Source organism: Giraffa tippelskirchi, chromosome 14, assembly GCF_054371585.1.
Source record: "Giraffa tippelskirchi isolate mGirTip1 chromosome 14, T2T-mGirTip1v1.2.pri, whole genome shotgun sequence".
Lineage (NCBI taxonomy): Eukaryota > Metazoa > Chordata > Mammalia > Artiodactyla > Giraffidae > Giraffa > Giraffa tippelskirchi.
This window is the reverse complement of record NC_137288.1, coordinates 18,069,469-18,094,179: the sequence shown is the minus strand read 5'-3', so window position 1 is coordinate 18,094,179 and position 24,711 is coordinate 18,069,469. Positions and strand designations below refer to the sequence as shown.

The following is a 24,711-nucleotide window of genomic DNA, read 5'->3' as shown; positions in this document are numbered from 1 at the left end:
CAGTCTGAATTACCGCTCAGCTGGATCATCACCTGAGGCATTTTTCAGCACTTAATATCACTAGTCTAAGTGTAGATTCCCTACTGTGTCAGGCAATTTAACCACACTAGGCCCATAATAAAGATTTTTTTTTTTAATGTGAAAATTAATCTTTAGTGAAAGAGACCCATTTTGTTAGCTGCTGGGTAAATTCAGGTAACGCACTGACATCCACACCTTTTGGTCACTCTGGTTGCCTCTGGTTAACACACGGGGATTATTGCCAGCCTTCAAGCAGGCAGCACGCAGATGCTAATGCTGTGTTCCATTAGTTAGAGACAAAAGTAATTGTAATTAACCTTCTTCCCTAACCCTCACCCCCAGGAAGTCAAAACAATCTGATAATGTCATATTTAGCAATTAGTGATGTAACTGTTTAGTCAAGCAGAGATTTTTACCAAACATAAAAGGGATTTTAAAAACACATGGGCTGAAGTGATAAGTGATCTGAGGACTGGAAGTCTCTTTCTCAAGGCTCCCAAACTAGTGCCAGGGAAAGGCAGCTGGGGGAGGCTCTGCGTCTTCACGGGGGGCTGTCCCGAGAGCACAGGGCCAGGTGGTCACCCTGTTCCTCTAAGACACTGACTTTCATCCTTCCGTTAACCCATCCACCATGTTCCACGACGCAGCGGGATTCAGAACCAACAGAATCCATGGTTCCAACACTAGCTTACTCATTCTCGTTTTCTTTTTATTCCACGAGATCTATGATGAAGAGAGAGAAATTTCTCTTCCAAGACAGACTGGATGAAGCCAAGGACACTCTTTATTTTGCCTGGAGCAAAAAGGTCGAAGGAACAAAAGAATGAAAAAATCCCCCAAACTTCCCAATAACAAACAGATAAGAAAGCAAGAACCCATCTTCTTTGAAAGTAACAGTGGATGAGGAGGCAAAAAGCCATGTTTGGGGAAATCCTTATACAGAATTTCCAAGGAGCATGGTTGTCAGTCCTGCCTGCCCACCCAGAATCAGTGCGGGCGGAGGCAAGGACTTAGTCTAACATCACCAGTTCCAGTGAGCTGATGGCATTGTCATCCTTCTGGTTCATCAAGGATGCCTTTGAAGATGTTTTTCTGTTGCTGATGTTGTTGGAGTTTGTCATGATTGGTCTGGTTGAATCCATGTCTGCATATTTGCTGCCAGGCATTCTCTCCACATTGACTCAAGTGAAGACTTTTCCTCCGGCCCACAACTCTAGCCACTATTTGCACTGCTGATAACTTTTGACATTTCTATCTCCGAGATTCATGTCTGCTGGCTTCTCCTTCGCTGAAAGAACCACCCAGCTCTGATTGCTCTGTGCCAGGCGGGTCCCAGCAGTGCCCAATCACACTGCTTTTGCTGGAAGCTGTGCTTCACCAGCCCCTGGAGGAATTCCTTCACTCCACCCTGTGTGCCGAGCCCCATTAAAGCTCATCACACGGCAGCTGCTTAGGTGTCCTTTTGTCATCTAGCATCTACTTTCCATAAATATCCATGGCAGCAGCATCGCTTGAGTATTTGTAGATGGGCTGTACTCCATGGCTCGGTTTTATGGTCATGGTGGAAAATAAAGGACAGGAACTGAGGATCCTAGCTCAGAATCGCTGCTCCAACTTAATCCAAAAAGTGAGATATGGTGCTATTACTGATAGGTCTGAAAAATTATTAGATCAAGAATTTGTAAACAGTGGGCCTGGAGGGGGAAAAAAGCATGTGGAAGATGCTATATAAAATTCGGTGATTTAAGGCTGGTCTGCAAAGTTCTCTGAACATCAGTACTCTTATCTGAAAAAAAAAAAAGGTACAAAAAACGCCCAGAATACCTACTTTGGAGAACTATTAGAAGAATTGAACATAAATTGTACAGGTTAAGTAGCCCAACATCATTTAAGAAACAAAATCTCAAAGCAAACATAATAGGTATGGTTATTACTAAATAATCATTATTAATACGTTAGCAAAGAAAATCATCACTTCTTTCAAAAACTAAAAATGGAAAGGATGTACTGGACCAGAATAAAAATGGAAAAGAATGAAAGAGTAAGAGTTATAACAGAAGTCAGAACAGTAAATAAGATAGTTCTTAGTCACTCCTAAAAAGTATTACCAAAAAGGATACACAGTAACCTGAGTTTACTAAGCTAAGCTAAGCTAAGAATGTGGGTCTGTGCTATGTCATTTATAATTCCTGTCAACATGAGACATCCACTGAACTTTTCTAGCTTTTCTAGCACTCCGTAAGGTCACTTATAAAGTGATATAAATTTGATTTTCCTCAATGTTTTATCATTCTATATACTTTAATAAGGCCAGGAAAGAGTCAAATACCTTTTCTGGTTATTCATGAGACAGGGCCTGATGGAAGGGAAATTTAATCCATTGATTTGAAAAGGGGTCAGCAAACCAGGCCTGTGGACCAAATGCTGTCCACTTCCTGGTTTTGTGAATAAAATTTTATTGCAACACTGACACCCATCACTTCCGTATTGTCTATGACTGCTTCACGTTACAACAGCAGAACTGAGCTGTGTATCGGAGACCACACAGGCCACGGAGTCTAAGATAGTTACCACCCTGACCTTTATGGAAAACGTTTGTTAGCTTCTGTTCTAGAGTCAAACTAAAATCAACCAACAACAGCAACAACAAAAATAGTAAGCCACAGCTTGTCAGACAAGTTTTTGAAGCTGTTTGGGGAACAGATTCTTATTTTAAAAAACAGAGAACTCTTGGGATTTGATCTTTTATTGACTCATTTTTCGGGGAAGGGTTAGTTCCCTGTATGCAAAACATATTGAAGGTGACCATGAGAAATGTTTTCTGATATTTATCAGGGGATGAATTAATCATCACACACATGTGATCTCCAGCAGTAAAATCTTCCACATGCAAGTCATTCTGTAAAGCTCTAGGTCACCAGATACAGGAGCCCAGAGGGAGAGGCAAAGTTAGAGCATGCTGGTTTCTCTCCTAATGCCACCAGGTGTTTAGCAGGAGAAATAAAACTAGAGCTATAATCCCAAATGGGCTTCCCTGGTGGCTCAGTGGTAAAGAATCCGCCTGCCAAACAAGAAGACGTGGGTTCTATCCCTGAGTCTGGAAGATCCCATGGAGAAAGAAGGAAATGGCAACCTGCTCCAGTATTCTTGCCCGGGAAACCCTATGGACCGAGGAGCCTGGCAGTTTGTAGTCACAAAGAGTTGGACACGACTAGTGACTAAACAACTTCAAAATAGTCCCAAATGATTAGTCATTTCCAAAAAGCCATTTTGGGTGAGTAATAACCTAAAAGACGAATATCTCATGATATAAATATGCTGAGGAATAATTTATTTGGTTGTTAAGTTGTATCTAACCTTTTTTTTCAATTCTTTGGTCAGTCATCTGAGCTCATGAGTTCTTCCAGCTACACCTTCTCCTGAACTTCTCTGAGCAGCATGCCAGTTTTTTATGTGTTCAACACACTTTCCTGTCCTGTAAATCTTTCCTAAAAATTTCCTCCAGCAAGACTGTCTTCTCTGTACCGGCCATATCTGCACAAATGGAATTTTTACTACTGGCTGCCATCTCCTTTATGTCTGGCTGAGGTTGTAAACTCTTCAGGGCTGGGGCCTTGTCTTTTTATGTTCCATAAAGGCATGCAGACACCTGCAGCCATCAACACTGCTGAAGAGGGAGGGAGCTTATGTTCCTTCCTCCCCAGCCTGCCTCATCCAGAGAAGAAACCATCTCGGCTGAGCATCCTACACCCTAAGCCAGAGAAACCATCTGCAGAACAAAGAAGTTCTCCATTTCCATAGGTTGTTTGGAGTTGTTGCTCCCATATTTTTTAAAACCAAAAAAACTGAAGGACATCCAGCTATAGAAACAGATGACACATAACTCAGTGGAACATCTTAGCTGACAACTCATTGAATGGAAACGAATTTCAGTGCTGCTGACTTGAAAAGGTGAAAGTGTCCCTTACGATGGAAGGGTTAACTGATGATAGTCAGTCTAGCCGGCAACTTTGAGAAGGAAACGTTTGAGAAGAAAATTAACACTTGGCATCAAATGAGTTGGAAAAACTCCCAAGTGGGGGTAAATGGACCAGTTATTTAAAGATAGAGAAGTAAAGGATTGCATGGGCTAAGTTCGGAGCATGTTGCTGGTGGTGTTCACTGCTAGGTCAGGACTGAGGCTTCTGACCTAGGGGAGAATCTCTCACCTGGACACCAGTTGGGGGCATTATCTGAGACATTCTTTCCAAGTTGAGGCTGAGTTTTTGGCTTAGAGTAACTTTGGAGGCCAAATGCCTGGCTCCATCCCTTTCCCTCTGTGTGAACTTGGGCAAAGAACCAGTCTCTGGGATTCACTGAGTGGAACAGAGGAGACAGTGAGCTCTACGTGCACCTGGACACATTTGTTGTTCAGTCGCTAAGTCGTGTCCGACTCTTTGAGACCCCATGGACGGCCGCACACCAGGCTTCCCTGTCCTTCACCATCTCCCAGAGTTTGCTCAAACTCATGTCCACTGAGTCAGTGATGCCATCCAACCGTCTCATCCTCTGCTGCCCGCTTCTTCAACCTGGACGCGTGGATGAGCTCAGTAAACAACCCTTGCTGATCGGCTACGGATGCTCCTGGTGAAAGAATGACCTGCTGTGTATAACTGTGCCCGTGTAGTCTCTAGTGTTTACACACACACACACATACCTCGTACACTGTTATCTTATTCACTAGTCATAAATGTGGTTTACCTATCCAACAACATTTGAAGCTCCTCCTGGATAGAATCTTATACTACTACCATTTTGATTGATTTAACATATTTGAAATAGCTTTGTTCCCCTATTCTTTGACTTAATAATAGCATTCTTTGATGTATAAATTGGGCTGCTATGTATCTGAAAATGATATTCTTTCAGCTTTGTCAGTTATGATAGTTTATTTTGCAATCCATCACGTACTTTTTGAATATCTACCTTTGTGCTATCACCTAACATGCAAGAGAAAAAAAAATAAAAAATAAACAGTGAACAAAACACACTAGCAGGGAGAATTCGCAGAGACTCAGGAGTCCTTGCCACCCCCCAGTGCTGCCTGCGGTCACCAGGGCCACCGGTCCTTCCTGCGCTTTCCTGCTCCTGAGGCCATCAGGGCTGCTTCTCACTCCGTGGAGTTTCATGGGGGAGAGACCCATTCTTGGAAGCCCAAGCTGGAAGTCAAAGTGAGCAATACATTATTTTGCAAGGTACTCTGTGTGATATCAGAGTTGGGTTCCCGATGGGTGGTGTGCAGAATGGCCAGGAGGGGTCAGGAGACCAGCTGAGGAGGAGACACATCAGAGGTCCAGCATCTCCAGATTCAGGGCAAGAAGCTCAGGTAGCCACAGAGAAGGAGAGGTGGAAGGTGATGTGGCTAGCCTCAACAGTCAAGGTCAGGATGGTGGTTTAGTTGCTCAGTCCTGTCCAACTCTTGTGACTCCGTGGACTGTAGCCCACCAGGCTCCTCTGCCCATGGGATTTCCCAGGCAAGAATACTGGAATGGGTTGCCCTTCCCTTCTCCAGGGTATCTTCCCAACCCAGGGATCGAACCCCTGTCTGCTACATTGCAGGCAGATTCTTTACCAACTGAGCCATCAGGGAAGCCCCAAGGTCAGGATATCTGATCAAAAATAATAATAATAAAGGAGAGATGCGAGTCACATCTGAGAAATTTGGCCAGAGTCTGCATTTAGTGACTCAGTAGGCAGAGTCAGAAGGACAGGGAAGAGGTAAAAACAAACTTCAGGGCTTAAGAGTCCAAGCGAGGCCTGAGGAGAGGCTGGTGGAGGCAGTGCTGAGCCAGGCACCCGCGGTGTCCACATCACAGGCGATTTGACTTCGCTTGCCTGATTGTTAGTTAATAGGTGTCATTGGACTTCAGCCTTACTGCCTCTAAAACTCTGTAACTCTGTGACTCGACACCAGCCATGAGTTTGGGGATTTCTGCTGCGCCAGTGGGACAGAGAAAGAATAAAAGCCCCACTGCAAGCCTGTGGCTGTCAAGACTCAAGCAAAGAAGGAAACAGGCAGGAAGGAAGCAGCTGGGAGCTGGGAGCATCTCGGAGATTGTGGACCAGGTACTGACTTTCTTCCACTCTTACTTGGCTGCCCTTTCATTGAAAGACAAGGTCTCGTGGATGAGGGCCAGGGTCCTTCACTGGCCAGGTCACTGCACCAAGATTCAACCTTGGAGGATCCTCTGAACCTAGAACACCTCCTCTCACTCCTTTACATCCCCCTCCCTGCAAAAAAAGGCCTAGTGGGTAACATTCCCCTCTTGTAGGACATGGATACTTTCAAAACAGATGTCTGAGCTCCAGGTTCTGCCAATTCCCATTGAGAGGTGAGCCATCAAACCCTCCTAGAGTTCTGGGCCAGGATGGTGATTAGCTGGAGAACAGAATAAAGGATCCCACCCAAAAGGGGCCACTGGAAGATGCTGGGCATCTGAGCACCTCAGGTATCAGGGGCTGGGTTATAATGAAGGTTCTGTTCACCAGTGGCTGCTTGTGGCAGCTTGAACCCCAACCTAAGGTTTGTTCCTTTGTTCTTTCTGGAAATGAAGAGGCTTTATACCTCATGTCTCCATTGAAGGGTGGAGTGTGCCATGTGGGTGATTTACTGTGTCTGTATCACTGTTTTGTGTACATGTTCGTCGCTCAGTCGTGTCCGACCCTTTGTGACCCCGTGGATCGTAGCCTGCAATCTTCTCTCTTCATGGACAGAATGATGGCTCATTTGGTCTGGGGTTGCCCACTTCACTGTCGATCTTGATGACCAGCTAGGTTAGAGCATCTCTAGCATCTTGGGCCTCAAACAGCAGTCTGGGTCCAGCTCCTATGGCATTGGCACATGTGCAAGGTTGGCAGAGATGCAGACTCTCTGGCCCTACCATGGATCTGCTAAATCAGAATGTGCATCTTCACAGGATCATCAGGCAACCCCCACACACAGAAGCCTGAGGACTGGTTCTAGTTCTCAAAGCCTGGCACCCAGACGATCTTCATGAATATCACCCTGGACCTGTTGGAAATGCAAACGTTTAAGTCCCACCCAGACCTACTGAATCAGGAACTCTGATGGTGGGTCCACCATGCTGAGTCTTAAAGTGATTCCAGTACAAGAAAAAGTGTTGAAACCACGGCTCCAGGGTAACTCTGGAGGCAGCTGCTATACATACACATCACTTGGGTGAAGGTCCCTTGAAATGACAGCCTTCTACTGGTCATCACCTCCTGGAAGCCCTTCATCTACTGGAAGTGGAGCTTCTCTGAGTTTCACCATGTGCCAGCTGCTACCCTAAGGTTCCTGGGCTGAATAAGGCGATGATTCTTCCCAAGGACGATCAAGGTAAGTGAGCCTATTGGATCAGTCTAAAGCTGTGCTTGCTCTCTCTCTCCTACAGCAAGCTTGGCATGAAATATGCCAAAGTTTGAGTCCCTCTCTTGTATACCTCTCACCGCAGAGCTGTGCACATTTAGGAGACAAGGTCAAACCTGGGGCTGTGTCATAAATTGTAAGGCTCCAAGAAGGCCAGATCGCTGCCCACAGGCAATATAATTCCTCAAAGAAGATGGTCCTGATGAACCTATCTGCAGGGCAGCCAGGGAGACACAGACATAGAGAACAGACTTGTGGACACCCTGCGGGAAGGAGAGTGTGGGACGAATTGAGAAAGTAGCAGTGACATATATACACTATCATAGGTAAAACCACCCAAGCAGTCAGGTAGGCAGCCCCAGGGTGATTGCCTTCCTTTCCCAGTCCCTCCGGGAGCAGAAGGGGATGTGTTCAGGGCCGTGCACTCACAGCGCTGCTCCCTTCTGCAAGCTCCAGCTTTGGTTCCCCTTATGCTCCCTTGTATCTCCCCGCCAGCATGAGCTGACCGAAGCAATTTCCAGCAGCTCAGCTCAGGAACAAATGCTACACGGCTACCCGCAAGATGGAAATAAACCGGTGCCCTCGCAGAGACAGACACAGTTCTGCTTCTGTTAGGATGAAACCACCAAAAATATTGATAGCCAGTGGGAATTTGCTGTATGACACAGGGAGCTCCACCCCACGGCTCTGTGATCAACCTGGAGGGGTGGGATGGGGTGGGAGGTGGAGGGGAGCTCTAGAGGGAGGACACATACGTGTACCTATGGCTGATTCATGTTGTTGTCTGGCAGAAACCAGCACAACCTTGTAAAGCAATTATCCTTCAATTAAAAATAAACAAGCTGAATCCTTTTTTTAAAGATACCTGTAATCATTAAATATAACTAAATCACTAAATATCACTGGGTTGAATTGACCTTGTTTTATTAAGACATGCAAAGGGTATAGCCCAAGGCAAAGAAGGGTAGGTCCCCATGCAGTGTCTTGGTCACCAGGCAGCTCCTGGGATTGGACAGGAAGATGGTGGAGTCGCACTGAAGTGAAGGTGACTTTGAACTAATCAGATGGTGGAGACGGAAAATGAAGACATCAGGGAAACTCTTGAAATAGTACCTGCAGATCATGAACCCTGAGGCCTGTTTAAGAAAAGCCAGTGATAGATTATCGTTTCCAGCCCTTTGAAGGAGCAACACCATGATGTAAGCACATGTTCCTTGTGATTCTAATACAAGTCTGGTTTTTACTATGTGAGTGCATTTGCACTTACTTCATGGAAAAAGACTGTATCAAGTGTTTAATTAAGAAGTACTGATGGTTTGCCTGGGCCCTGTGATATCAAGCAGGAGCACCTGACCATCACATTGCACACAGAACACTGAGTCCAGAGTTCCTGGAGGAGGACACGGCTACCCACTCCAGTATTCTTGTCTGGGAAACCCCATGGACAGAGGAGCCTGGGGGACTCCAGTCCCAGGGGTCACAAAAGAGCTGGACATGACTCAGCGACTAAACAACAACAGTGTTCTAGTTTTCTTACGATCTGCATATAAGACATAAAGATCTTTCCATGCTGGTAATGTACAAAACCAAAGTTCCCCTGGAGCTACTTAAAATGATAAGAAATAAAAGTTTCTTGAACAAGTACAGGGTGGGAGGCCCAGCATCACTGCTCTAGGGGACACAAAGATGAAAATAAAACACAGACCTGACTCCCAGGCAGATAGTGTCTAATGAAGGAGCCCAGCACAGAGGGAACCTAATCCATCGGAGAGGAAAGGAGCAGCGCTATGTGGAGGCACACAGGTTAGTCCTGGGGCGAGGAAAACTGTGCATGGGCCACATGGCTTTGTAGAACAGGCAGGTTTCTTTTTTACAAAAAAAATATTGAAGCATAGCTGATTTATAATGTTGTGTTAGTTTCTGGTGTACAGCAAAATGATTCAGTTATATATATTCTTTTTCATATTCTTTTCCATTTTGGTTTATTACAGGATATTGAATACAGTTCCCTGTGGGTAGGTTTTTGATGGGTAATGTTAAAGGGAAGGTCAAGCCACACTTACCATGTGTCCCTTCAGAGTGAGGGTTGTTTCCGGCTGAGAGTGGGAAGGTGAAGGCAGAGAGGAATGAAACTGGAGATGTTAGGCGTCTCTAGAAATATTTCAGGTGACGGATTACGAGTGCAGCAGCAAAGCAAGCCGAGAAGACGGTTTAAGAGATACTTTGCAGATAGCATCACTGAACGCTGGTAAAAGTGAAGTCCAGAAAAGTCAAAGATGATTCAGAACCTTGTGGCCAAGTGCCTAGGAGATGGTGCTGAGCATCTGCACTCTTCACAATGAGGGCTGAACAGTGTAGAGGAGTTTCACCCAGCATTTGTTGGAAGAGACATACGTTTTGGAGAAAAGAAATTAAATTTAGTTTCAGATATGTGTTTGGATATCAGGATGCTTCCATGGTGGTCCCACAGGCAGTAGAGAATGAGATCTGACGCTTAGGAGAGAGGTGAGGTCTGCGGGGTGGGGGTGCTGGGTAGGGGAGGAGATGAGAGGAAGGGGTAAAAAATTCACCTGCAATGCGGGAGACCTGGGTTCGATCCCTAGGTCGGGAACATCCCCAGGAGAAAGGAATGGCTACCCACTCCAGTATTCTTGCCTGGAGAATCCCATGGACAGAGAAGCCTGGCGGGCTACAGGCCATGGGGTCACAAAGAATCAAACGTGACTGAGTCACAAACATTATGCATCTCTTAAATGGGATACTGTGATGTAATCATTATTATATAAATTATGCATCATATATTATACAGTGAAAAAGACAGATAATAATACAATATATTATAACATCCTTTCTGCAGGTGAATATCTATGTAGAAAAACAATTGAACGTCTTTCTCTGTCCAGAAGTAAAAGTAAACATCAGAAATAAGAAAGGCCTGAATCCCAGCTCATCAGCGTCTGCCCAGTTGTGTGACCTCCAGGCAGCTACCTGTCCTCTTGGCCCCACTATCTCCACCTGTAAAATAGGAGATAATTATTTACTACCTCACAATGTTGTGAGGATAAAAGGAGCACGGAGGTCACTTACCAGAATGACCAGTGTATAATAAGTACTACACATACGTTTGCTACTATTACAACACATTATACTTTAAAGGTTTTTTTGAATCTCTACTTGTTTTACTTTTCTCGAATGAAAAGATTTATGTTAACTTTTTGAAAAAGCAAAATTATTGATGACAGTCAAGACTAGAAGTTTTTGCATAGGGGCTTGAGAATCTCTTTGTTGGGGGCATTCCTTGTAAAGTTAAAAAAAATAGATAAATAAACTAATTTAAAATAAAATAAAATGGTACCCTTGAAGGATTTGGGGAGTGTTTTCGTGGCCATTTGAAACTTACCCTCTCTTAAGACATTGCTTTGAAAAGGTCTACTTTGAAACAGCACTTGTGAGTTTCTCTGAATCACGTATAGTTAGTTACTAGCAATCAAAATTTAACCATTCTGCTTCACCTTTACTAAAATATATTTATTCAAAGATATCAACACAATTTTGAAAATTTTGGAGACATCTCTCATACGGTTTCAAATCAGATTTTAAAAGAGATTATAAGCTGGAATATTTTATTAACTCTGGTTGGTTTTTAAGCTATGCCTTGTTTCACTGAGTATGTTTTTCTTTCAAAATCCAAAGTTTTCCTTTTTTTCAAATTCATCATAATTGCTACATTCTGATTCAATGGTATATACAGTGCCTAGTGAAATATATGTGTATGGAAGGTTTTTCTCTATTAATAAGTATGTGTTTCTAAACTTACCCATACTATTTGGCATGGCATTGTTGATAGATTTTGTAATCACAGTTTTCTTTCAATGGTTATTTTAAAATCACTGTAAAATACACCTCTTAGAGATATTATTTAATAGAAAGAAATGGACAGAAACAAGAAATTAAAAACCTCAAGTAATGAATATAAATTATAGAAATTAACAGGCAACTGATCACCTCAGTAAGGAAAAAACCACTGTTAACTATGAAAGGATTTGTTTTAAACATAAATTAATATTTTACTTTTCATTCAAGAAAACAGAGATTAAGCTTGTGCCCAGGACTCACGCATTATTTTTCAAGTAGGGTGAACTGCATCCAGTCATAGCAGCTGGCTGCACTGAGAGACTCCCTGGGGGGTTTCTATGTACATCTCTGGCCACACGTTTCCTGATGATTTGAACCAGAAGATACATAAGGTGCTTTTTTGTGGTCATTATTCACATGTACCTAAAATGGATAGATATAAATACTGACCCATTAGGAAGAGAAGAGAATTCCATGGACAAAGGAGCCTGACAGGCTATAGTCCATGGGACTGCAAAGAGATGGACATGACTTAGCAAACTAACACCATCAGGAAAAGAAGAAATGCAATATGGACTCTATCAGAATCAAAATACGACGTATTCACTTTTTTGGTTGTTGTTGAATCTCTAAGTAATGTCAGACTCTTTGCAACCCCATGGACTGCAGCACACCAGGCTCCCCTGTCCCTCACTATCTCCCAGAGGTTGCTCAGATTCATGTCCATTAAGTCAGTGATGCCATCCAACCATCTCATCCTCTGCCATCCGCTTCTCCTCGTGCCGTCAATCTTTCCCAGCATCAGGGTCTTTTCCAAGGAGTCAGTTCTTAACATCATGTGGCCAAAGTATAGGAGCTTCAACTTCAGCATCAGTCCTTCCAATGAATATTCAGGACTGATTTCCTTTAGAAGGGACTGGTTGGATCTCCTTGCAGTCCAAGGGACTCTCAAGAGTCTTCTCCAACACCACAGTTCAAAAACATCAATTCTTTTTTGCTAAGTGCTTCCAAAGCACCCTGTGTCTGGCATCCACCACATTATAATAAATTCATTTATTGTCTGTTTTCCCTGTTGAACTTCAAGGTAACAGCAAGGACAGAGATTGTGTCTTATCACGTTGGTGGCACTAAAGGTAAAAACCCGCCTGCCAATGCAGGAGATGTAAGAGATACAGGTTCTATCCCTGGGCCCGGAAGATCCCCTGGAGGAGGGCATGGTGACGCACTCCAGTGTTCTTGACTGGAGAAGCCCATGGTCAGAGCAGCCTGGTGGGCTACAGTCCATAAGGTCGAAGAGAGTCAAACACGACTGAAGTGACTTAGCACACACACGCTTGTTACTTGATCCAGTGCTGGAGACACCACTTTGCTAACAGCCAGCAAGGCTTACTTAGAATCTGAGGCTGAGGTCCACTGCCAAGGAGACCAGAACCAATCTTGCCAAAATACCACATGCTTTGTATCATTTCACATAGGAGCAAAAGTGGGGGAAGTGAAGACAAAAAGGCCAGAAAATCACATTTCTTTTCACATTTTATTTCCAGCATTTCTTGGGTGTTGGGAAATCTTTCTGAATCAAAGTGGAAGAAACCAATTAAAAGACCCCATTTAAAGATTCAATTTCTCCTGGTAGAACACCAAGCTGATCGCCAAAGGTCACTATTTCAGCATTTCATCGGCGCCTTTTTTTTTTAATCCTCCTGCAACTGACTTTATTTTATCATTTTCAATACCTATTTAAGTAATTCAGCCCACTCAATTATTCTTTAACAAATTTTTTATCGATGACCTCTCAAAGTACGGTGCGCGGGTTGCCTGCCATTAGCTTAATGTCGAACAATTAATATCTTCTCGGTATTCGCTCTCCATTCAACAAGTAACACTGGTAAGGGCCAACCTATCTTTTAAAGGTAAACCTTGCCCGGTTCAACACAAGAATGAAATCACTCCAGATCTATTATTTCTCGGAACAGAATATTCCCATTTGCATAAAATATTCTTCCTTTGACAAGTTGCCAGGAAGAAACACCTCATAGCCATTCTTCACAGAGCTATTTCGATGGTGTTAAGAATAGGAGAAATTACCATGGTGGCCTTAACACTATTATCCTCCCGCCTTGGCCCTCCTGGCCCGTCCTGATTTACAGTATCCTTCCTCTTTGAGAGCTCTGTCACCGAAACGCCTAGATAATGGACACAGGGGAGCCTCCTCCATAATGCAATTTCACACTAAGGAAACTGGTTCATAGGTTGCAATATTGGGGTCAAATGCAGAGCCTATAACCCTTGGGTTGGTTGAGAAATAATGGCTGGAGTCAAAATTTAAATAAAATTTAAATCTGCACAAGTCAAATGATCTACAAGCCTTAGAGACAAGCAGAGTAGTAGACCAATAACATGATTATACACCAAGGGAAAGACTGTTGTTGCTCTCTGGGGAGCGTGATGATATTAGAAATCACACAGCTTGTAGAAAAACGGATGCTTTTCTTTAAAACCTAAGTGTGCAAGATAATGCTTCTAAATAGAAGAGTTCTGGCCCAGGAGGAAATGGGAGAGTGAGCCATTTAGGGATAAAGACTTCCTTTGTCAATAAGCAAAGGTGATGGTTAATTTTCTGTGTCGACTTGATGAGGCCAAGCGTGTGCTTGCTTGCTAAGATGCTTCAGTCATGTCTGACTCTTTGCGACCCTATGGACTATAGCCCACTAGGATCCTCTGTCCCTGGATTCTCCAGGCAAGAATATTGAATTGGGTTGCCATTTCCTTCTCCAAGGGATCTTCCTGACCCAAGGATGGAACCCACATCTCTCATGTCTCCTGCTTTGGGGGGTGAATTCTTTACTACTAGTGCCACCTGGGAGACTAGGCCACAGAGGCATTCAAACAGCACATTGATTGTGCCTGTAAGGGTGTTTCTGAATGAGATAAACCTCTGAATCATAGACGATATTAGGCAGATTGTCCTCCATAATGTGGGTGGGCCTCATCCAATTAATTGAAGTCCTGGGTAAATCAAAAGGCTGACCTTCCCCAAGCAAAGGGAATTTCTCCAGCCTGATCCCCTTCAGACTGGGAATCAGCTTTTTTTCTGAAGTCAAGCTGAAACACCCGCTGCTCCCTAGGCCTCGGGCATTTGGATCAACTCTGCTGGGTCTCCAGAAGCCACACACAGCTCCTGGGCCTCGTCACTCTCTATGATCACATGAGTCATTTCCTGGTAATGGCTCTATTGATGGATAAATAGCTATGCATCTATTCATCTGTATGTCCATATGTTATATATATACTTCCATGTACATGTACACAGTAGATCCTTGAACAACACAGGGGACTGGACTGTCAACCCTCTTGCAGTCAAAAATCTGTGTATAACTTTACAGTCATCCCTCTGAATCTGAGGTCCCAAATCCAAGCTCTCAAATCCACTGTTGTACATCTTCAGACTCAGCCAATCTTGGATCCTGCAGTAGCGCAGCACGTATGTATTGTATTTATTGAAAAAAATCCACATATAAGTGCACGTCTGCAGTTCAGACCCATGCTGTTAAGGCTCAGCTGTGTGTGTGTGTGTGTGTGTCCCCATCCTACTGGCTCTGCTTCTCTGGAGGACTCCGTGGCTCGTACAGCAGCAGGGTTGGGGGGAAGCTCAGACCAGTCTCACGTCCAAGTGTAGACAAGCCATCCTGTGCACCGTGGGGTGAGGGGCATCGCGCAGCGAAGACCCAGGGTCAGTCCTCAGGACTCTCGGCACTGTGAGCAGCGGTGCTGTGTGGTCACTATCCGAATGACGTCCCCAAGGCATAGACATTCTTCAGAGTCTCCGTGCCTCCCAGCTGGCTTGGTTATGCTTCCCGTTGTCACTTGAGCACGTGTCTGGCACATTCACTTCTGAAGGAACCAGTCAGAGAGCCAGCAGGACAGAGCCCGGAATGCTGTCTTTCCTTGCGGGCACCTGCCCTCATCCTCACCCAGACTCTTTAATTTTGGAGATTCAAATATGGGAGATACTTGTGTCATTGGTTTCCTGAAATAAATCTGTCATTTTCAATTACTCAGTCATGAGTGACAGCTTTAAAAAAGAGTAAAAGCAAAATTTCAAGTCCCAGATTTCAAGCCATGGATGGCTTTCTGCTTCCTCTCCTGTGAGGCAGGTGGTTCTCAATTTACAAATGGGACAAGGGTCAGTTCAGTTCAGTTGCTCAGTCGTGTCTGACTCTTTGTGACCCCATGAACCGCAGCACGCCAGGCCTCCCTGTCCATCACCAACTCCCTGAGTCCACCCAAACCCATGTCCATTCAGTCGATGATGACATCCAACCATCTCATCCCCTTCTCCTCCTGCCTTCAATCTTTCCCAGCATCAGGGTCTTTTCCAATGAGTCAGCTCTTCGTATCAGGTGGCCGAAGTATTAGAGTTTCAGCTCCAACGTCAGTTCTACCAATGAACACCCAGGACTGATCTCCTTTAGGATGGACTGGTTGGATCTCCTTGCAGTCCACGGGACTCTCAAGAGTCTTCTCCAACACCACAGTTCAAAAGCATCAATTCTGTGGCACTCAGCTTTCTTTATAGTCCAACTCTCACATCCATACATGACTACTGGAAAAACCATAGCCTTGACTAGACGGACCTTCGTTGACAAAGTAATGTCTCTGCTTTTTAATATGCTGTCTAGGTTGGTCATAACTTTCCTTCTAAAGAGTAAGCGTCTTTTAATTTCATGGCTGCAATCACCATATGAAGTGATTTTGGAGCCCAGAAAAATAAAGTCAGCCACTGTTTCCACTGTTTCCCCATCTATTTCCCATGAAGTGATGGGACCAGATGCCATGATCTTAGTTTTCTGAATGTTGAGCTTTAAGCCAATTCTTTCACTCTCCTCTTTCACTTTCATCAGGAGGCTCTTTAGTTCTTCTTTGCTTTCTGCCATAAGAGTGGTGTCATCTGCATATCTGAGGTTATTGATAATTCTCAGCAATCTTGATTCCAGCTTGTGTTTCCTCCAGCCCAGAGTTTCTCATGATGTGTTATGTCAACCAGCTAACCTTGAAATTCTAGCCCTTTTTTATCCTCTAGGGGCCCTCAACTTGGACACATCAGAAAGCTCTGGAAGACAGGTTCATCATCTGCAAAGGTGATATGGGTTATTTTCCTGGGGTTGTGGTGCCAAAGTAGTGCAGTCTGGGTGGCTCAGACAACAGAAATTCACTCTCTCTCTTCTGGAGGCTGGAAGTCCAAAGTCGAGGTGTCAGCAGGGTTTGTTCCTTCTGGAGATTCTGCAGGTGAACATGACCCAGGCCTCTCTTCCAGCATCTGGTGGTGGCCGGCCACCCTCCGTGTGTAGCTTTTTCAATCTCTGCCTCCATCAGCACAGCGCTGTCTTCCCCTACGTCTCTGCATGCGTATCTCTCCCTCTTTTCTTATTAGGATACCAGTTGTATTGGATCAGGACCCACGCTAACCCAGTGTGACTTCAAATTAACTAGTTACATCTGCAGAGACTCTGCACCTGCACCTGCCCACCCATATCACACAGGTCATCGCTCTGCAACCTCTGGACAAGCCTGTGAGGAAGGAACAATAGCGGTCGTTATTTTGTAGGATGTTCATGCAAGGCAGGAGACCCAGGTTAGATCTCTGAGTTGGGAAGATACACTGGAGAAAGGAACAGCTACCCACTCCAGTATTCTTGCCTGGAGAATTCCATAGACAGAGGAGCCTGGAAGGCTACAGTCCAGGCGGTCACAAAGAGTCAGACACAACTGAGCAACTAACACTTTCTTTTTTTCATCAAATGTACATCAGTCCATTTGGGTCACCTTATAAGACAGGTCTCTAGTGACAAATCAGCTATCTTGGCCCCTTGCCTGCAACCCTCTCTCCCTACCCCACTTGCTACCACCTGACATGGTGTACAGCCGGGTATGTAGTCATGTGCACAGTCATGGGGTATAAATGGCCTTGCACAGTGGGAGACTTGGGGCACCAACGCCCCACCCTACTGAGAATCCACCTGTGATTTAGAGTCAGCCGTCTGGTTACACAGTTCAGTATCTGCAGACTCATCCAACCTTGCATCTTGTATGACTGTTATATTTACTACTGAAAAAAATCACATGTCAGTGAACCAATGTAGTTTAGACCCATGTCATTCAAGGTTCCGTTGTACTTGGTTTAACTTATGGTTTTTCTTCCCATGAGGCCAGAGATTTTTATCTCTTTGACTCACTGCTCTATCCCTGGCACCTCAGATGAGATGAATAAATAAACAAATGAAGAAATGAATGAAGAAAGGATAGTTTGCAAAATAGAGACTTTAACTGAACTGCCTATCATGACAGATCTAGGACCCATACTCAGGCTTTTCTGACCCAGCTCCCGCACTCCGTGAGTAGCTCAGTCCTTCCGCTTTGCAGCCCAGCTGTCTCTCACACTAACCCTCCCTTCCCATCCCTGCCACGCTCAGCTGCTCAGTCGAGTGTGACTCTTGAGACCCATGGACTGTAGCCCACCAGGCTCCTCTGTCCATGGGATTCTCCAGGCAAGAATACTGGAATGGGTTGCTATTTCCTCCTCCAGTGGATCTTCCTGATGCAGGGATCGAACCTGTGTCTTCTGCTGAGGATTTAGAATTCTGGGCAGAGCACAGCTGCTCCAGGGTTGAGACTTCGCTTTCTCTTTTCTGTGCTTACCTCTGCCCCCAAAGCACTGCTGTGGATAAAACTACTCCCTTTCTAGACCACTCTTTCTCGGGGTTAAAAATAAAAACGGACTTACTGTCTGGGACAGCTGATGTTGTTTATCCAAATGCTTTGTGAAATGTCAGAAAACATACGCACAATTTAATGCCAGAGTGGGAAAAGATCTGGGAGATTATTTTAGTCCAAAACCCTTGTTTAGCTGATACGATGTGTGTGGTCCTTCCTGCTACCTGAAACACTGATGAATATTTGATGCACATTTTATATTTTCTTTTTCTCAGATTCATACGACTTTTTCATTTTCTGAAAGAACTAACAAAAACTCCTCTGCATTCAAGATAGGCTAGATGTCTTTGTACTTCCCACATCAGTTACTAAAATAAAATGCTGGATGATTTCTTGGTCATTTACTGTCCAGAGAAACCTGTTTCAAATAACTTGATTTCTTTTGCGTTTTTTTTTTTTTTCTTTTTTTAGATTCAGGAATACAGACCTTTGTTACTCTGATGACCAAATACAATATTAAGAATGTATGTGCTAGTCACTCTGACTAACATGAGTCACTCTGTATCCGATTCTTTGAGACCCCACGGACTGTAGCCTGCTAGGCTTCTCTATCCATGGAATTCTCCAAGCAAGAATACTAGAATGAGTAGCCATTTCCTTACCCAGGAGATTCTGGGATCCAGGGATCAAACCTGGGTCTCCCTCATTGTGAGTAGATTCTTTTACCATCTGAGCTACCAGGATCTATTGACCAAATACAATATTAGGAATAGCTCTACACAAACATCTGTCTTTGTAGACAAAGAGCCTCCTGTAACGAAGTGTGATGGGGAAGCACCCAGAAATTCTGGGGACAGAGGTTCCATCCTTGATATTGGGAGAGGGACAGACTTACACTTGTGTAGGGGGCCCTAGAAATTGATTGAAAAATGTCCCCTAAGAAGAAAGAATCTGAGTCACTTAGAAATGCAGCCAAGTGCCATGGATATTATGGGTTCAGTTCTCCTCTCAAGAGTAGCGTCTTGTGATATCCATGCAGCAGAGGGAGGGGGCACATCCTATGAAATACTCTGGCGCTCTGTCCTGTGGGCTTCCCAGGAGGCTCCCAACGCAGGAGACACAGGCTCAATCCCGGGGTTGGGAAGATCCCCAGGAGAAGGAAATGGCAACCCCATGCAGTATTTTTGCCTGGGAAATCCCATGGACAGAGGAGCCTGGTGGGCTACAGTCCATGGGTCACAAAGAGTTGGACGTGACTGAGCATGCACACCTACACACTCTGTATCCTATAGAGAAGGATGCAGAACCACTTAGGGACACGCAGCCATGGATGCAAATGCACACCAAGTGGCCCTTTGGGAGCCTGCCTTGAATCCACACACTCCTTTCTGCTGCCCAAGGCTTCAGGTGAGAACAACCTACCCTGGGGTCCAGAGACTGGGCGACTCCTCACCACTTCTCAGGGCAGGCAGCGTCAGAAAGGGATGGGGATGGGGACTCTAGACGAGAGCTGAGGTCTCAACACAAGCCTCGGAAGGCCGGTGAGGCCAGAGGCATTGCCAAATTTGTTGTTAGAAACATTTGGACTCTCTATTTAATATCTGGAGCTCAGTGTCCCCGCCATCTCGTGCACTAGAGCAACAGAGATTCCAACAGACGGGAGGGTGGGTCGGTCCCTTTTAAAAACCTGGCCGGTTTGGCTATCAATGCCTGGCAAGCCGGAGCTGTTCCTGGGAGCCAGGCCTGGGTCCAGCCCGCATCCATCCACACTGCTGTCTGCCAGCCAGTTAGCAGGCGCTGAGGAGCCAGGATTTAAGTGCAGTCTGTTTGCCGGCGATGAGTCCTGGACCACAGGCTACACCCTCAAGCTGCTCTTGGAGAATTAAATTACCTGCTAACCATCTAAAGTGGTCCTGGGAAAACCGGGGTCCCCGCTTTCATTTCCACAGGACAGGAGGGGATGGAGGGGACCAGAAAGGGCAGGAGCTGGAAATGGAGGGCAGAGGGCTCTTGGAAAGTGGGGTCTGCTTGGCACCTGGCCTGGCCCTGGGGGTCCCGCAGCTAGTGCGGTCCTGGCAAGTGCTTCTGGCAGAAGCGGCTCCTTCCAGGGCGGGCGGAGTAAACCTGACGTTACTATGGCAACTAGTCTCCCTGGTTACCTGGAGGGGAGGAGTCCTCAAGAGAGGAACAAGGAGCAGCTGAAGCGGCGTGTGAATGCCAGGCCCTGGACATGGAGGCTGGGAGGAGAGACACCTCCGACAGAACGCCATGCTTGGGGAGCGTGAGGAGGCCCGCCCACCAGCCCAGCCTACACCTCCTCGGGGTGGGGGTGGGGGTATGGCACCTGAGATCAGGGATGTGGTTCTATGTTGCAGGAGACCCGCCCTCCAGCGCAGCTCTGGGGACCAGCTCTGACTCGTGAAGCTGGTTTCCAGGAACTTAGAAAGCTTTACTGGAAAGATTCCTTAGGGGCAATTCGGGTCTGAACATCCCAGGACAAGGCTGGGGATTGAACGTGATTCAGAGAGATCTAGAGAAATGGGCCATTGTGCGGAGAACAGAGAACCCGTCCCCTTCCCCAGGAGGCAGAGTAGGATCTGGAGGATCCAGGCGAGAAGGTGAACCTCACAGGTGCAGGACTAAACCTTCAGAGTCTCAGCTTCCGTGTGCTTTTGCACCTCTCAGCCCCTGCTGGTCTCTGTCTATCTCTCTGCACAGATGTAACCCCAGACACATGCCTTCCCTCCGGTACATCTCAGTTTCCTCTTACTGTAATTGCTGAAGGAAGCCAGGACTAGAAGATTTGAGAAGGACCACTTTAGTCTTTGCCAGTTTTGCTATTGTTGTTCAGTGGCTCAGTTATGTCTGACTCTTTGCAACCCCATGGACTGCAGCACGCCAGGCTTCCCTGTCCTTCACCATCTCCCCGAGTCTGCTCAAACTCATGTCCGTCAGGTCGGTGATGGCATCCAACCATCTCATCCTCTGTCGCCCCTTTCTTCTCCTGCCCTCAATCTTTCCCAGCATCAGGGTCTTTTCCAATGAGTCGGCTCTTTGCATCAGGGACCCAAAGTATTGGAGCTTCACCCTCAGCATCTGTCCTTCCAAAGAATACTCCGGGTTGATTTCCATTAGGATTGGCCAATTTAGTTCCTGTTACTTAAAAAGGACGGGCGGGGGGAGAAACAGAATCGCACCTGGAAACATGGCCTCTGGACGATCTTCCTGTCGGAGGACCAGCACGGCTCCACCAGGTGGCGGGGGACGGGGGGAACGGTGGGGGGGAGGGTGCTGTGGACATGATTTCCCAGGAAAACGTGTTTCTAAGTAGACTACATAAAAGGCTTTCCTTGGAACTGAAACCCCTGCAGACTTTGGTTCCCCACCTCCATCAGCCACTTCCCTCCCCATAGCAGGAAGACTTTCAGGACATAGAGCAGGGTTACTGCTCACCTCCTGGGGAAGTGTCTGGCTCCCAGCGGGGCAGCTCTGGGACTCATTTTCTCCTTAATGTTGTTGTTGGAAAGATTATCTGCAACTCTCAGCCCATCCCCACGACCCTCTGAACTGCCAAACTCACCCACAGAGCAGACAGCTGTCTGGATGGCTCCCAAGGTCAGGCAACCTAGCCTTCGGCGGTCCCTGTGCAGGGGCCAGAGACCATGTGCGTTCTACACGCCCACGTGCCCCCAGCGAGGCTGGCGGGGCGGCACGGAGCCTGTGCCACTGCCGCCCTGGGAAGCACATCCCAGGCGCCAGGGCAGCTCTGGGCCTGAAGGAGCTGGGCCTCCTCACACTTTGGCTCAGGGGCTCCTTTCAGGAGGGCTTCCCAGACACTGCTAGCAATGAAGACCTCACCTGCAAGGCAGGAGACCTAAGAGATGTAGGTCAGATCCCTGGATCGGGACAATCCCCTGGAGGAATAATACTGGCAACCCACTCCGGTACTCTTGCCTGGAGAATCCCATGGACAGAGGAGCCTGGAGGGCTACAGTCCATGGGGTTGCAAAGAGTCGGACACAATTGAAATGACTTAGCACAGCATAGCACACATCCCTTTCAGGGGTAGGTAGCACATATATCTTTGGGGAAACTCCAGGAGTGGTGTCCTATGTACACACTGTTTCTTTGTAGCCTCTGAGACTTAGGAAGAACCTAGAATGTGCCTTAAGGGCCAAATCCCCTGGTTTAGCAAAGTCAAAATAGTGCAAATGACCCTGCTTCTATGTATAACTCTGAAATCTCCTGCAGGGTCCCTTCTACAGAGGGGATTCATCATGAAGGTTTATAAAAAGATCTGGAGAAAACATTGCTCATCAATGCTAAATATCATAAAGGTTTGGAATAACAATGTCAAGGTAAATATAAAACTAAAAATTCCATGCATTTGTCTGTGTATTAGTAATAAACTTCAGGGCTGTGTGTCTGCTGGCAGGAGGAAGCACCCACATTATCCAGTGTTCCTTTGAGGTCATTTGAACACCAGACACAACTGAGGTTGGAAAGTCATTCAAGAGGACTTCTTATCCAGTGATACTGAATTACACAGACTCAGGTGACTTCCGGGAAGTCTGCTTTATAGGTGCCTTTGAGACTGTCTCCTGGGCCATCAGGGTAAATAAAATGAAACAGGATCTGTATCCCCTACTCTTGGAGACCCTGCAGGGATAAAAGTGAATGACTCTTTGGGAGCAAACTCCTTGAACAAGTTGCAAAGTGGAAGCGCACAGAAAGAAAAGTGAAGAGAGGTGAATTCACCTGCAAACTTTAATGTATGCACACAGAAGCAATTTCTAGGTCTAACTGAAAAGCTTTCTTTGTTTTTAACCGTCTGAGATGCACAAAATAAGGACCCCAGCCAGACAACGCCACCCACCATGCAGGAAAGATACAGAAGATAACTGCTCACATGAAGGCAGAACAAACGAAAAACACCAGCCCCTGGCTCCCAGGTGTCTCAGGAAAGAGGGATGCAGTATCACTGGCTGCCTGGCTTGGGTTTAGAATTTGGGTACACCCCATGGGCTCAAATCAGGGCAGAAAAACCAGCAGAGAGAACACTGCTCCTGAGTCTTCTAAATAAACCAGTCTAAAATGGATGTATCTGCTAAGAGCTCACGGGCCTAATTAAGATTTTTTGAACCTGATCAAAACGTTAATTACTCTGCACAAACTGAGCAAACATATAGATGTCACATCCTATGAATGTTTCTTTCAATTGCTGTCCTGGGAAGGCAGATAGAAATGAAAACAGCACCTCATTAAGTAGACCACATGTCTCCCCTGCCCTGGCTCTCCTGGGTGCTCCGTCTTTGCTGACCATTGTGTTTCCCTTTACAGTCAACCAGGTAGGATATTATAATTCCAGGGACTAATATTTATTGAACACTTACTCTTGTCGGGCCCTTTGCCTTTGGTCCTCTGTTGGATCTGTCAATAAAATTACAAGATGGATTTCAGCATTTGCATTTTATGGGCACCTGAACCCAGAGACGCCGAGCGTGTGCTCTGAGTGACACAGCTCATCAGTGGAGGGGCTCCAACAAAACCCAACTCTGTCTGACCGTAAAGGCCGCATGGGCTCCTGTCCCTGTACCCGCCCCCCCACCCCGCTCCCCACAGAGGAAGGAGGGCAGCCTTGCTGCTCCGGTACCCGGCCCGGAATACACTGGCCACCAGGCTTGCTTAACTGCGGAACAGAGAGGGGTCCACGTGTTTCCACCTGCTTCCACCTCTGTCCTCCTCTTCAGCTGCATGTTTTCGCCGTGAGTGGGAGTGGGAGTGGGAGGCTAGGGGGTCACATGCTTCCAGACTGAGCCCTGGAAACACACAGAGACATGTTCAGAGCGATCGTTCCTGATAGCCTTTTAATGGATCTAGAGGGTTAATCCAGGAGAGGAATCAGTCTGAATGGCAGTGTCCTTTGCCCCCATGCATGGCCCTTCCACAGCCTGAGGGCCACGGGGACTCTGTCCTGTGTACGGACCTGGATGCTTTCCTTGTCTTCTCAGGAATGAAATTCTCTCTCTGCCTGTAAGGTCCTTTGCAGGGCCACCCCCGCTTTCTTCTCTCCTGCTTTGCGGGCTGATCACAAGCTCTACTGTCGTCCAGGACTCACCTTGGAGCCCAGCTCTCAGCACCCCGAGGGCTTGCCTGTCCTAGAGCAGAGGGAACTGCTGGCTGGGGCTCAGCTCCTCCAGAAACAGCGACTGGCAGTTCACGTCACCTGATCATCCTTGGATCCAGCAGACCATACTTAGGATGGATACCCAGTGAATTAATAAACACTCCATGAGTCCCCAGGTCTACACAGCAAAGTTTTGTGCACTGTGTTCATCACCCTTCACCTGCTCTTTTGGGGTCTATTTACTCTTGTTTTAGAACACATGGTTCTAATAAGGTGGAGTTTGGTTTTCTCATCTCCAGTATCTGAAAAACATCAAGTTGGAAGGGAGGAGGGTGTATTTTCATTGACTAGTGTGCAGTCATTGGCAAGAAGGGAACTTGAAAACATGATTATAAGAAGAGGTAGACATGAAAAAAGAAACAGCTAGCACTGCAGAAGCAAGCAGGGAAAAACCATGTGAGACCCTCCATGGTCCTGCAGGAGCGAGGCATTGCATTGTTGAAGAGCTGACATCCATGAGGAGCTGGAGTCTTAAAAGAAGGCTACAGTTGATTCCCCAGTCTTTCTTTCAGCAGGAGGGAAGTGAGTG

The 24,711-nt window shown here is 46.1% G+C and overlaps 1 long non-coding RNA gene across 2 annotated transcripts; it reads right to left on the bottom strand.

The window, feature by feature from the left end:
* Positions 1 to 8,332: 8,332 nt before the first annotated feature.
* LOC145533829 (uncharacterized) lies at positions 8,333 to 20,130 on the bottom strand. Of its 2 annotated transcripts, none has more exons than XR_014074253.1 (3): positions 19,418 to 20,130; positions 9,493 to 9,774; positions 8,333 to 8,565 (listed from the first exon to the last, which is right to left on the bottom strand). It is a non-coding gene; the product is annotated as an uncharacterized LOC145533829 (long non-coding RNA). The 2 variants fall into 2 exon arrangements; XR_014074254.1 differs by having other exon boundaries at positions 20,031 to 20,130.
* Between the last annotated feature and the right edge of the window lie 4,581 nt (positions 20,131 to 24,711).